The sequence below is a fragment of the Oncorhynchus gorbuscha genome, unplaced genomic scaffold, assembly GCF_021184085.1.
Source record: "Oncorhynchus gorbuscha isolate QuinsamMale2020 ecotype Even-year unplaced genomic scaffold, OgorEven_v1.0 Un_scaffold_126:::fragment_4:::debris, whole genome shotgun sequence".
In the NCBI taxonomy this organism is placed as follows: domain Eukaryota; kingdom Metazoa; phylum Chordata; class Actinopteri; order Salmoniformes; family Salmonidae; genus Oncorhynchus; species Oncorhynchus gorbuscha.
The window spans coordinates 217251-230642 of record NW_025744568.1 but is presented as its reverse complement, the minus strand read 5'-3'; the positions used below and the strand labels follow the sequence as shown (position 1 = coordinate 230642).

Sequence of the window (13392 nt, the reverse complement as noted above, 5' to 3'; positions counted from 1 at the left end):
TAGGATCATTTTTTTTCATGGCTCGCTTGGCGGCGAGAAACAGCATCGTGACGGGAACAGGGTCGTAAATCCCGCCATCCTGCGGCCACGTCCAATTGGACGAAGCAGAGAGGGAGAGACGCCTGTCTACCTACCGCCTCATCCGATTGATCTGAGTCTCTGACTCAGTGATGAAACAGAGAAGGCTGGAGATGAGATGACTTTCCCTTTGGCTGGACTCTCTCTCTCTCTCTATACCAGGGCAGCGTATTCTTTTGCTGTTTAGGAATTAACAGAACTATCTGACTAGTGAAATTAAATACACCCTCTTAGAGTTCTTCATAGTTACTCCCCTGGGTCTTCTGCTGTTGTCTGACCTGCCTGTGTGTGGATGGCCGGGGGATGGGGGGAACGGATATGTGGAGCGGTAAGGTGGAGGTAGTAGTTAACCCAGCTGCTGGTTTGGGGCCCACCAGGCATGCTGTTAACTGGTAAAGGCCCACCAGGCATACTGTTAACTGGTAAAGGCCCACCAGGCATACTGTTAACTGGTAAAGGCCCAACAGGCATACTGTTAACTGGTAAAGGCCCAACAGGCATACTGTTAACTGGTAAAGGCCCACCAGGCATACTGTTAACTGGTAAAGGCCCACCAGGCATACTGTTAACTGGTAAAGGCCCACCAGGCATACTGTTAACTAAAGGCCCACCAGGCATACTGTTAACTGGTAAAGGCCCACCAGGCATACTGTTAACTGGTAAAGGCCCACCAGGCATACTGTTAACTGGTAAAGGCCCACCAGGCATACTGTTAACTGGTAAAGGCCCACCAGGCATACTGTTAACTGGTAAAGGCCCACCAGGCATACTGTTAACTGGTAAAGGCCCACCAGGCATACTGTTAACTGGTAAAGGCCCACCAGGCCTGTTAACTGGTAAAGGCCCACCAGGCATACTGTTAACTGGTAAAGGCCCACCAGGCATACTGTTAACTGGTAAAGGCCCACCAGGCATACTGTTAACTGGTAAAGGCCCACCAGGCATACTGTTAACTGGTAAAGGCCCACCAGGCATACTGTTAACTGGTAAAGGCCCACCAGGCATACTGTTAACTGATAAAGGCCCAACAGGCATACTGTTAACTGGTAAAGGCCCAACAGGCATACTGTTAACTGGTAAAGGCCCACCAGGCATACTGTTAACTGGTAAAGGCCCACCAGGCATACTGTTAACTGGTAAAGGCCCACCAGGCATACTGTTAACTGGTAAAGGCCCACCAGGCATACTGTTAACTGGTAAAGGCCCACCAGGCATGCTGTTAACTGGTAAAGGCCCACCAGGCATGCTGTTAACTGGTAAAGGCCCACCAGGCATACTGTTAACTGGTAAAGGCCCACCAGGCATGCTGTTAACTGGTAAAGGCCCACCAGGCATACTGTTAACTGGTAAAGGCCCACCAGGCTTGCTGTAAGTCAGGCCTCTCTTGGTCTCTGGGGGTCTTGTCAGTGATCATCAAAGATTGAACTTTCTCTAGCTGATGGTAAATTGTCATGGCCATGATGAACGTAGGGGCCTGTCTGTGTGTGGACTGCATGTTTAAGGAGCAGGCATGTAAGAAGGTACATGACTGAGAGTAAGGTCAACAGCAAGATTGGATTCTTAAGTAGATTTCTATCACTGTAGTAGTAGTTCTAATTCTTCTTCTGTCATCTGTGTCCTGAGATTCAAATGGCAAAGCGATGACAGTGTATTTATTGTAAAGAGGACTTTTAGCGTGCTTCTGTTGCCTATTCCTTATCGGTCATGCTACACTATAAGGTCATACTGAGTGGTCATAGCTCATATCCAAGAGACCGCAATTTGTAACAGAGGTCCACCTTTTAAAATAATTAAATGATCTGTCCAAAATTCACCGGTCCCTTGTCGAGAATACATTTTGCAGAATTGTAAACGTTGCAAAAACAGCACTGAGCTCTGTTCATGATTTACCGATATGGACATTGGCTGCAGCTCAACAACCCCTATGTTTTCTGCCCTAAATAATTGTGGTCCAATCCTGGCCAGGGTTTCCTGGCTCCCCACTTGTTGTTTAAGTACAGGACCAGCCCACTTTTGTAATGATGCGGGGGTGTGCCGTGCGTCATCCTCTCCACACAGATAGCTCAGAAGAGAGAAGAGACCAAAACAGAGTGCTGAGGCCAGCTGGGGTCTGCTGGGGTCACTTGGGTCCATTCCTTTTTTTAATGACGAAGTGAATTATTTATCAAATGCCTTAATTGCACAGGCGGAGAATAATTCCTCTTGCCTTTGTGTGGCTGTGCACCGGTTTGATTAATATTGAAATGTTTACCCGGGGTGCGTTTGGAGGACGGGTTAAGAAGGAGAGGAGAATGAAGATTTCATCCCAAATGATACCCTATTTCCTATGTAGTGCATTACTTTTGACCAGGACCCATAGGGAATAGGGTGGCATTTGGGACACAGGCGAAGTCACATCCGTCTCACTGATCCCAATTTGTGCATTTACAGCCACGGTAGAAGATGGAGCGAACCTTCACACAATCTTTCAGCCATCATCTTTACCCTTTTTCTCATGTTTTCACTGTCGCTCATACTCAAACTCTTTCTTGTCATCTTTCTACTTCCCCCATTTTCTCATCATAAACAGAAAACACATTCATCCCTCTTCTCCTGCCACCGGCTTATATTGGTCACATGCACGCAGGTCCTGTACACACACACACACACACACACACACACACGCGCACGCACACACACACACACGCACACGCACACACACACGCACACACACTGGCAGACTCTTTGTCAACATTCTTCATCCCCTGTCTGTCTTAAAGTACTGTTTGTATTCACCCCCAGTCTCTCCTGGGATCTTCCACAGCCTTCCCACAATCTTCCCTACTACATTGATTCTATTGTGGCTGTCTAATTGTTTTACAATGGACTGCAAGGTTGGGTCAGTTCACAGCCAAAGTGTCTCTAATCCATCACCTGGTCTCACTTGTTCTCTACAGGCAGAGTATTGCTGGACAAGCCATTAATATCACCTATTCACTGCCCAGAGCTGTGGTCAGATATGTGCTGAAATATCACTCATTTTATTAGCGTCTGGCCTGTTCACTTATACTAACATTGATTTCAATGGAGACACTGGAGACCGCATTGGGTGCACCATTAAAGTGACAGTTCAATTGTCTGGGTGGTACATGGTTTAGGTGACACCATGAAAATGTAAGGCTAAACTCAGACAACTGAAATGCTTGTATGGGACTTCCAGCTTTATTACTTTAACTGTGTCCCAAATGGAACCCTGTTCCCTACTTAGTGCACAACTGGACTCTGGTCAAAAGTAGTGCACTATGTAGAGATTAGGGTGCCATTTGGGACACAAACTGCATGATTTATTGTAGAGTACCTTGCCTCCTCAATGGACTCTGACACTGTTTACAATGTGTGTTGATCACTCTGGTCATAGACAGCACCCTTAGCATATGTCTGATTTCAGCTCCGATGGATTTACAGCTGAACTGGGCATGGGGGATTCTCTCAAAGGCCTCCTGCGTCCCAACTAACATCCTATTCCCTATGTAGTGCACTACTTTTGCTCTGATCAAAAGTATTGCACTATAAAGGGAATAGGGCACCATATGGGACACAGCCCCTCTCTCCTCCCAAGGTTACGTGGGAAGGGTGAGCCTCCGGTGGAGGTCTGAGGTGAATATTAAGTAGGATAACAGGATGGAGGGATGGAGGGATGGCTCTGTCTGGGCTATTTGGATTTTTGCTCAGTAGCTTTTGACAGGTATGTGTTTGATGTAGGATGGAGATTTACACAGGCGCGCTGACACAGCTGTGCTGACACAGACACGCACGTACACACGCACACACACGGTTGTGCCTTAGTTAGGGCTTAGTTAGTTATCCTGCAACGGAAAGGAAGACCACCCTGGCTGTTGTGTTGATACTCCTGTTTCTTTCACTGAGGATGAGAGAGGGAGACAATGAGGAGCGCATCAGGGGCTTTTCAGTAGTATCACACTGAAACATGTTGAGTGGAAATCCTTTTCCTTGGAGAAAAACACAAATACATACACTCTCTCTGTCACACATACTCTCTCTCTCTCTCTCTCTCTCTCTCTCTCTCTCTCTCTCTCTCTCTCTCTCTCTCTCTCTCTCTACCATCTGTTCTACATAATAACTCACACACCTGTTACACACTGATACACACACACACACACACACACACACACACACACACACACACACACACACACACACACACACACACACACACACACACACACACACACACACACACACACACACACACACACACACACACACACACACATACACATATATATAAACCCACGCAACCATACACATACCTGAGAAGAAGGTAAGGAGACACAGAATGAATGAGTGCCCTTCTCCTCCTCTGCATAAGATCTCTGTGTACCACTGCTAGCTAGGTGGGCATCTGCCTTGCTAATGCGTGATCCTGGAAGGTATTGATTTTAAGCACATGGGAGAGCCCGGATGCCCAGTCCTGTTCAGTCCCCTCTCCTTGAAGACGTCTGATAGGCTGGGGGCTCAAGGCTTCCTGGGTCTGAATTATTGAACAAGAGCTAAGCTTCACCGTATTGTCTGTCTATGAAAGAGGGAAAGAGAAAGGGGTAGACAGAGAAAGAGAGGTTTAGTTTTCTTTCTCTGCTGCTCTTTGGCAATCCTCTCTTCTCTGTCTGTCTGTCTGCCTGCCTGCCTGCCTGCCTGCCTGCCTGCCTGCCTGCCTGCCTGCCTGCCTGCCATTTCTACTGTTGATCAGAGAGCACAGGATACAGCAGGTGTCATACAGTACAGTCAAATTCTTACTTGTGAGTTCTTTCCCAACCGTGCAGTAATACAACAAATAATATAGATAATCAAACATCTCATAAAAACACACAAGAGAAACCGGAGAATGCAAGCATATACAGGTCAGTGCCTGTCCCATACTCAATGTGTAGGCGTACAGGAAGTGATGGTATGTATGTACTGTACATAGAAAGTGACTGGTAGGATAAATACACTACCGTTCAAAAGTTTGTGGTCACTTAGAAAATAACATCAAATTGATCATAAATACAGTGTAGACACTGTTAATGTTATACATGACTTTTGTAGCTGGAAACTGCACATTTTTAATGGAATATCTACATAGGCGTGCAGAGGCCCATTATCAGCAACCATCACTCCTGTGTTCTAATAGCACGTTGTGTTAGCTAATCCAAATGTATAATTTTACTGATCGTTAGAAAACCCTTTTATGTTAGCACAGCTGAAAACTGTTTTGCTGATTAAAGAAGCAACAAAACGGTCTTTCTTTAGACTAGCAGATTATAGGAAGAAAGGGTCCAGATTGTCTAGCCCAGCTAATTTGTAGGCATCCAGATTCTGCAGCTATTCCAGGACATCAGCTGTCTGGATTTGGGTGATGGGGCGGGGGGGTGGGGGCTTGGGCCAGTTGCTGCAGGGGGTGCAGAGCTGTTGGCCGGAGTTGGGGTAGCCAGGTGGAAAGTGTGGCCAGCCGTAGAGAAATGCTTATTAAAATTCTCGATTATCGTGGATTTATCGGTAGTGACAGTGTTTCCTAGCCTCAGTGCAGTGGGAAGCTGATAGGAAGTGCTCTTATTCTCCATGGACTTTACAGTGTCCCAAAACTTTTTGGAATTATTGCTGCAGGATGCAAATTTCTGTTTGAAAAAGCTAGCCTTTGCATCCTAACTGACTGTGAATATTGGTTCCTGACTTCCCTGAAAAGTTGCATATCGCGGGGACTATTCGAAGCTAGTGCAGTGCGCCACAGGATATATACAACATCCGCATCGAGTTAAAGGCTAGAGCTGTCGCTTTCAAGGAACGGGACACTAATCCAGATGCTTATAAGAAATCCCGCCACGCCCTCAGACTAACCATCAAACAGGCAAAGCGTCATTACAGGATTGAATCCTACTACACCAGCTCTGACACTCATCGGATGTGTCAGGGCTTGTAAACTATTATGGATTTCAAAGGGAAACCCAGACGCGAGCTGCCCAGTGACGCGAGCCTACCAGACGAGGTAAATGCATTTCATGCTCGCATCGAGGCAAGCAACAATGAAGCATGCACAAGAGCACCAGCTGTTCTGGATAACAGTGTGATAACACTCTCGGTAGCCGATTTGAACAACATCTGCTGGGCCAGATGGATTACCAGGACGTGTACTCAAAGCATGCGCGGACCAACTGTCAAGTGTCTTCACTGACATGTTCAACCTCTCTCTGACAGAGTCTGTAATACCTACATGTTTCAAGCAGACCACCATAGTCTCTGTGCCCAAGGAAGCGAAGGTAACCTGCCTAAATGATTACCGCCCCGTGCACTCACGTCGGTAGCCATGAAGTGCTTTGAAAGGCTGGTCATGGCTCGCATCAACAGCATCCTCCCGGACAGAGGATGAGAATTCTGAGAATGCTGTTCATTGACTACGGCTCAGCTTTCAACACCATAGTGCCCACGAAGCTCATCACTAAGCTAAGGACTCTGGGACTAAACACCTCCCTCTGCAACTGGATCCTGGACTTCCTGACGGGCCGCCTCCAGGTGGTAAGAGTAGGCAACAACACGTCTGCCACGCTGATCCTTGACACTGGGGCCCCAAAGGGGTGTGTACTTAGTCCCCTCCTGTATTCCCTGTTCACCCACGACTGCATGGCCAAATACGACTCCAACACCATCATTAAGTTTGACGACGACACAACAGTGGTAGGCCTGATCACCGACAATGATGAGACGGCCTATAGGGAGGAGGTCAGAGAACGGATTGAGAGTTTCAAATTTCACATCACCAACGAACTATCATGGTCCAAACATACCAAGACAGTCGTGAAGAGGGCACGATAAAACCTTTTCCCCCTCAGGAGACTGAAAAGATTTGGCATGGGTCCCCAGATCCCCCAAATGTTCTACAGCTGCACCATCGAGAGCATCCTGACGGGTTGCATCACCACCTGGTATGGCAAATGCTCGGCATCTGACCCTAAGGCGCTACAGAGGTTAGTGCAAATGGCCCAGTACATCACTGTAGCCAAACTTCCTGCCATCCCGGACCTAAAATAATTGTCATAGACTCCAGTCACCAAAGTTATAGACTGTTTTCTCTGCTACCACATGGCAAGCGGTACCGGAGCGCCAAGTATATGACCAAGAGGCTCCTCAACAGCTTCTACCTCCAAGCCATAAGACTGCTGAACGGTACCGGAGCGCCAAGTATATGACCAAGAGGCTCCTCAACAGCTTCTACCCCCAAGCCATAAGACTGCTGAACGGTACCGGAGCGCCAAGTCTAGGACCAAAATGCTCCTCAACAGCTTCTACCCACAAGCCATAAGACTGCTGAAGAGTACCGGAGCTCCAAGTATATGACCAAAATGCTCCTCAACATCTTCTACCCACAAGCCATAAGACTGCTGAACGGTACCGGAGCGCCAAGTCTAGGACCAAAATGCTCCTCAACAGCTTCTACCCACAAGCCATAAGACTGCTGAAGAGTACCGGAGCGCCAAGTCTAGGACCAAAATGCTCCTCAACAGCTTCTACCCACAAGCCATAAGACTGCTGAACGGTACCGGAGCGCCAAGTCTAGGACCAAAATGCTCCTCAACAGCTTCTACCCACAAGCCATAAGACTGCTGAACGGTACTGGAGCGCCAAGTCTAGGACCAAAATGCTCCTCAACAGCTTCTACCCCCAAGCCATAAGACTGCTGAACGGTACCGGAGCTCCAAGTATATGACCAAAATGCTCCTCAACAGCTTCTACCCCCAAGCCATAAGACTGCTGAACGGTACCGGAGCGCCAAGTCTAGGACCAAAATGCTCCTCAACAGCTTCTACCCACAAGCCATAAGACTGCTGAAGAGTACCGGAGCTCCAAGTATATGACCAAAATGCTCCTCAACATCTTCTACCCACAAGCCATAAGACTGCTGAACGGTACCGGAGCGCCAAGTCTAGGACCAAAATGCTCCTCAACAGCTTCTACCCACAAGCCATAAGACTGCTGAAGAGTACCGGAGCGCCAAGTCTAGGACCAAAATGCTCCTCAACAGCTTCTACCCACAAGCCATAAGACTGCTGAACGGTACCGGAGCGCCAAGTCTAGGACCAAAATGCTCCTCAACAGCTTCTACCCACAAGCCATAAGACTGCTGAACGGTACTGGAGCGCCAAGTCTAGGACCAAAATGCTCCTCAACAGCTTCTACCCCCAAGCCAAAAGACTGCTGAACGGTACCGGAGCTCCAAGTATATGACCAAAATGCTCCTCAACAGCTTCTACCCCCAAGCCATAAGACTGCTGAACGGTACCGGAGCGCCAAGTCTAGGACCAAAATGCTCCTCAACAGCTTCTACCCCCAAGCCATAAGACTGCTGAACGGTACAGGAGCGCCAAGTATATGACAAAAAGGCTCCTCAACATCTTCTACCCCCAAGCCATAAGACTGCTGAACGGTACAGGAGCGCCAAGTATATGACAAAAAGGCTCCTCAACATCTTCTACCCACAAGCCATAAGACTGCTGAACGGTACAGGAGCGCCAAGTATATGACAAAAAGGCTCCTCAACATCTTCTACCCACAAGCCATAAGACTGCTGAACGGTACAGGAGCGCCAAGTCTAGGACCAAAATGCTCCTCAACAGCTTCTACCCCCAAGCCATAAGACTGCTGAACGGTACAGGAGCGCCAAGTCTAGGACCAAAATGCTCCTCAACAGCTTCTACCCCCAAGCCATAAGACTGCTGAACAATTCATAAAAATCCCCACCGAACAATTTACATTGACCCCCCCCCCCTACACTTGTTGTATTCTGGGCACGAGGCAAATAAAGTTTGATTTGATTCTGCAGGTACCAGATTACGGTTGGACCTGGCGAAATGTGGAAGCTATACCGTCCACTAGGGGCAACGTGAGCCCTTGTTAGCCTCTAGTAGACTTGCAGAAATTTAACGTTGCATCTAGTTTAAGCCGCAGATTTCGGCTCAGAGATTCACGTGTTCAATCCCAGTTCTAGGCATTTGTTATTGCTTTTCATCCTTTCCCACACCTTAACCACTCAGAATTAAAGCTTAAAATTAAGTTTAACGAAATAATGTAATAATGGATTGCTGATGCTATGTATTGGCCATTGAGAGGCTATAAAGCCACCGGTCGGCCATATTGGCTCTCCCCAGTAGGAGCACTCATTCATAGGAATGAATGTTATTCTACAGTATTTAAATTACAGTTAAGTATTTTTTGTTGTTGAAATAGGGACAGTAACATAAGTAATGGTTTTAGATATTTTTTATTTTTTCATTTTTATGTTTAGCTCACATATCATTTAAAAGTAGGCATTAAAGTGTCTGTAATATAAGAGTACCAAGATGGAGGGCACGTTGGCTTCAACACGGCTTCAACACAGCACCCCCTATTAGTCATCTAGTGTATATATATATATACACATTATTGGTTTAGCCCTATCCTTAACGCTAACCTTAACCATTTGGAACTAATACCTAAACTAACATGTAGTTTCACTTTTGCGGGGTTTGCCTGGCAGCTAAGATACGACACCACATGGCGTAATAATTAAAACTTCAAGCCACGTGGTGTAATTCTGTAACTGCAGTCACGCCACAGGTTTCATTTGGAGATTCGGTTGATATAGCAGCAGCATAAGGGGTGAGTGGATGTGTGTTGCGTCAGTAATGAGTGTGTGCGTGTATGTGAGTTTGTGTGTGTGTGTGTGTGTAAGAGTCTCAGTGTAGGTATGTGTACCTCTGTGGATAGAGACCTGTGGATGAACATAGAGTCAGTTCGATAGAGTCGAGAATAACCGTGGGAGAGGAAGGGCAGTAGTTGGTAGCCATTTAACAGTCTTATGGCCAGGGGCTAGAAGTTATCTCGGTCATTGGATGAATTTGCCTTCTTTGATTGTATTTTTCATATTGCTCCTGGAACAGTGTCAGCTCTTAAATTCTGTTAACTTTCCCCAGATTTCCCATGTTCTCCAGATATTCCAGTTGGAAGAATCCTGGTGTGTGTGTGTTATTCAATTGCGTAACACGCTCTGCAGGTGTGGCTACCTTGCACTCTGAATACGTGTTATTCCACCACGCGTAAAGAGGGTGGAATTATTAGGGGATTAAGTCAAGGTCAGAATACGGCGTATCTGTTGACCTACGACACACCTTCATTTATACGATCTCCACCCCAAAACGAATAGCGGGTGAATAGCTATTCTCATGCTTAAATTCAAGGTCAGAATACGCACAGAGAGAAAAATGCATAGAAACGGAATTACGTTCCATTTACACGGCCTAAACTTGGGTCAGAATCGGGCCCTGGTTGAATTGGAATTTTACGTTCCATTTACACGGCCTAAACTTGGGTCCGAATCGGGCCCTGGTTGAATTGGAATTTTACGTTCCATTTACACGGCCTAAATTTGGGTCCGAATCGGGCCCTGGTTGAATTGGAATTTTACGTTCCATTTACACGGCCTAAACTTGGGTCAGAATCGGGCCCTGGTTGAATTGGAATTTTACTTTCCATTTACACGGCCTAAACTTGGGTCAGAATCGGGCCCTGGTTGAATTGGAATTTTAGTTTACTTCCTGAATTGATTGCCTTCCATTCTGACATGACCCTCTGCATGGCCTCTGGAAAGTCGGATTGGATCAGACCTGTGGGCATATGCATGCGGGTGTGCATGTTTGCATTTGTGTGGGAATCTGTGCTAGATTATGATAGTCACTCAACTGACCCAGGTGTCCTTAGAATACAGGGTCACAGCCACAGCATTAGCCATGAAGGCTAGACATATTGTCTCTAGGTGAAATGACAGGCTTATTCTATGGCTGCTTCCCAAATGGCACCCTAATCCATATAGTGCACTACTTTTAACCAGAGCACTATGGGGCTTATGGGGCACATTAGGGAATAGGCTGCCATTTTGGACACTGAGTGTATATTAATGAAACGTTGTTGGCGTCTCATGCTTCATTGTCCTCCAAATGCAATTGTATCCATTAAGCCATTCTGGTAGCCAGAAGCTATGATAATCGCCTATTGGGGCCAATTCTGGCCACATTATTTTACCTCCTTGTTTTGTATCCCTTGTTATATTAGATCAGGGAGGCACATGATATTACCAATTGTGGTCAAATGAAGACACGATTTCCTTCCAAATGAAGATGAGTGTACATTAATGCCCTTTATTCCAAATAAGCACTGGAGAGGGATTAGAGACGGAAGGACGATCGGGTCTCCATAGACACGGAGGGAAATCTCTTCTCCTAATACTTTCGGAAGTAGATCCGGGACTATCGGCCTATCAGGCACTAGAGGACCGAGCTAAAGAGATTGGTACATGAGAGTAGGGCCACGACCCAAATAGCACCCTGTTCCCTATTTAGTGCTACTTCTGACGGGAGTCCTAGGCCCTGGTTGGGTCTCTGCTCAGAAGTTGTGCGCTATGTAGGGCATAGGGTGCCGTTTTGGGACATAGGATAAATATGCGGCCAGTAATTCACCAGAGATGCAGAGCATAGTGTTTCATGGTGAGGTGTAGTGTGGCTGGATGGATGGATGATGAGGTGTAGTGTGGCTGGATGGATGGATGATGAGGTGTAGTGTGGCTGGATGGATGGATGGATGATGAGGTGTAGTGTGGCTGGATGGATGGATGATGAGGTGTAGTGTGGCTGGATGGATGGATGATGAGGTGTAGTGTGGATGGATGGATGATGAGGTGTAGTGTGGCTGGATGGATGGATGATGAGGTGTAGTGTGGCTGGATGGATGGATGATGAGGTGTAGTGTGGCTGGATGGATGGATGATGAGGTGTAGTCTGGATGGATGGATGATGAGGTGTAGTGTGGCTGGATGGATGGATGATGAGGTGTAGTGTGGCTGGATGGATGGATGATGAGGTGTAGTGTGGCTGGATGGATGGATGGATGGATGATGAGGTGTAGTGTGGCTGGATGGATGGATGATGAGGTGTAGTGTGGCTGGATGGATGGATGATGAGGTGTAGTGTGGATGGATGGATGATGAGGTGTAGTGTGGCTGGATGGATGGATGATGAGGTGTAGTGTGGCTGGATGGATGGATGATGAGGTGTAGTGTGGCTGGATGGATGGATGATGAGGTGCAGTGTGGCTGGATGGATGGATGATGAGGTGTAGTGTGGCTGGATGGATGGATGATGAGGTGTAGTGTGGCTGGATGGATGGATGATGAGGTGTAGTGTGGCTGGATGGATGGATGATGAGGTGTAGTGTGGCTGGATGGATGGATGATGAGGTGCAGTGTGGCTGGATGGATGGATGATGAGGTGTAGTGTGGCTGGATGGATGGATGATGAGGTGTAGTGTGGCTGGATGATGAGGTGCAGTGTGGCTGGATGGATGGATGATGAGGTGTAGTGTGGCTGGATGGATGGATGATGAGCTGATATGAGAAGCCATGTCCAAAGACTAAACCTGCAGCCAACCCCATCAGCAGGATAATTTAATTTGTTTGAAGGCAGATTATTTTTCAGTTTGATTGTTTCCTGAATCTTTGTGTACTTGGTTATGAAACAGATGGTTCCACAGAGACAGGTGAACACAGAGACAGGTGAACACAGAGACAGGTGAACACAGAGACAGGTGAACACAGAGACAGGTGAACACAGAGACAGGTGAACACAGAGACAGGTGAACACAGAGACAGGTGAACACAGAGACAGGTGAACACAGAGACAGGTGAACACAGAGACAGGTGAACACAGAGATTGGGAGGGACATTAGATGAGTTATTGAGCTGGCGTTGTTCCACAGCTATTCCTATTTAATCCTTGTAATTAAGACTTGATCAATCGCAGACATAACGCCCTCTATGTGCCCTCTATTGTAATGGGTTCTGTGTATGATCCATGGGAGGGAATGTGAGGTGAGAATATAGTTGTTCTTCATGAGGACATTTAGTGTGTGTTGGTGTAGGTGTGGGTGTGTGTGCGTGCACATGCAGGTGTGTGTGTGTGTGTGTGTGTGTGCGTGTGCGTGTGCGTGTGCGCGTGCGCGTGTGTGTGTGAGGTGACTATAGGACTGAGGGGCTTAGTGACAGGAGGAAATAGAGGTGTGCTGTTTATTGCTCCTCTGTATTCTAACTTAGGTAATGCCTTAGTGTCAAGGTTAGGAAAAACATGGCACGGAGCCTGGCTGATAATGCATGTCCCGCCCTCAGCTTGGCCCCCCATTAACTTGCATGTGGGGAGACAAAACGCTCCCTAGAGGCCCCGCATCTGGATAGGGAAGTACGTTCCCATTTCATTACCTCCT

General features: G+C 47.1%; 1 protein-coding gene across 1 annotated transcript in view; it reads left to right on the top strand.

Moving 5' to 3' along the window:
* whrna (whirlin a) overlaps window positions 1-13392 on the top strand; it is a 164894-nt gene that overhangs the window by 1984 nt on the left and 149518 nt on the right. The window lies entirely within an intron of this gene.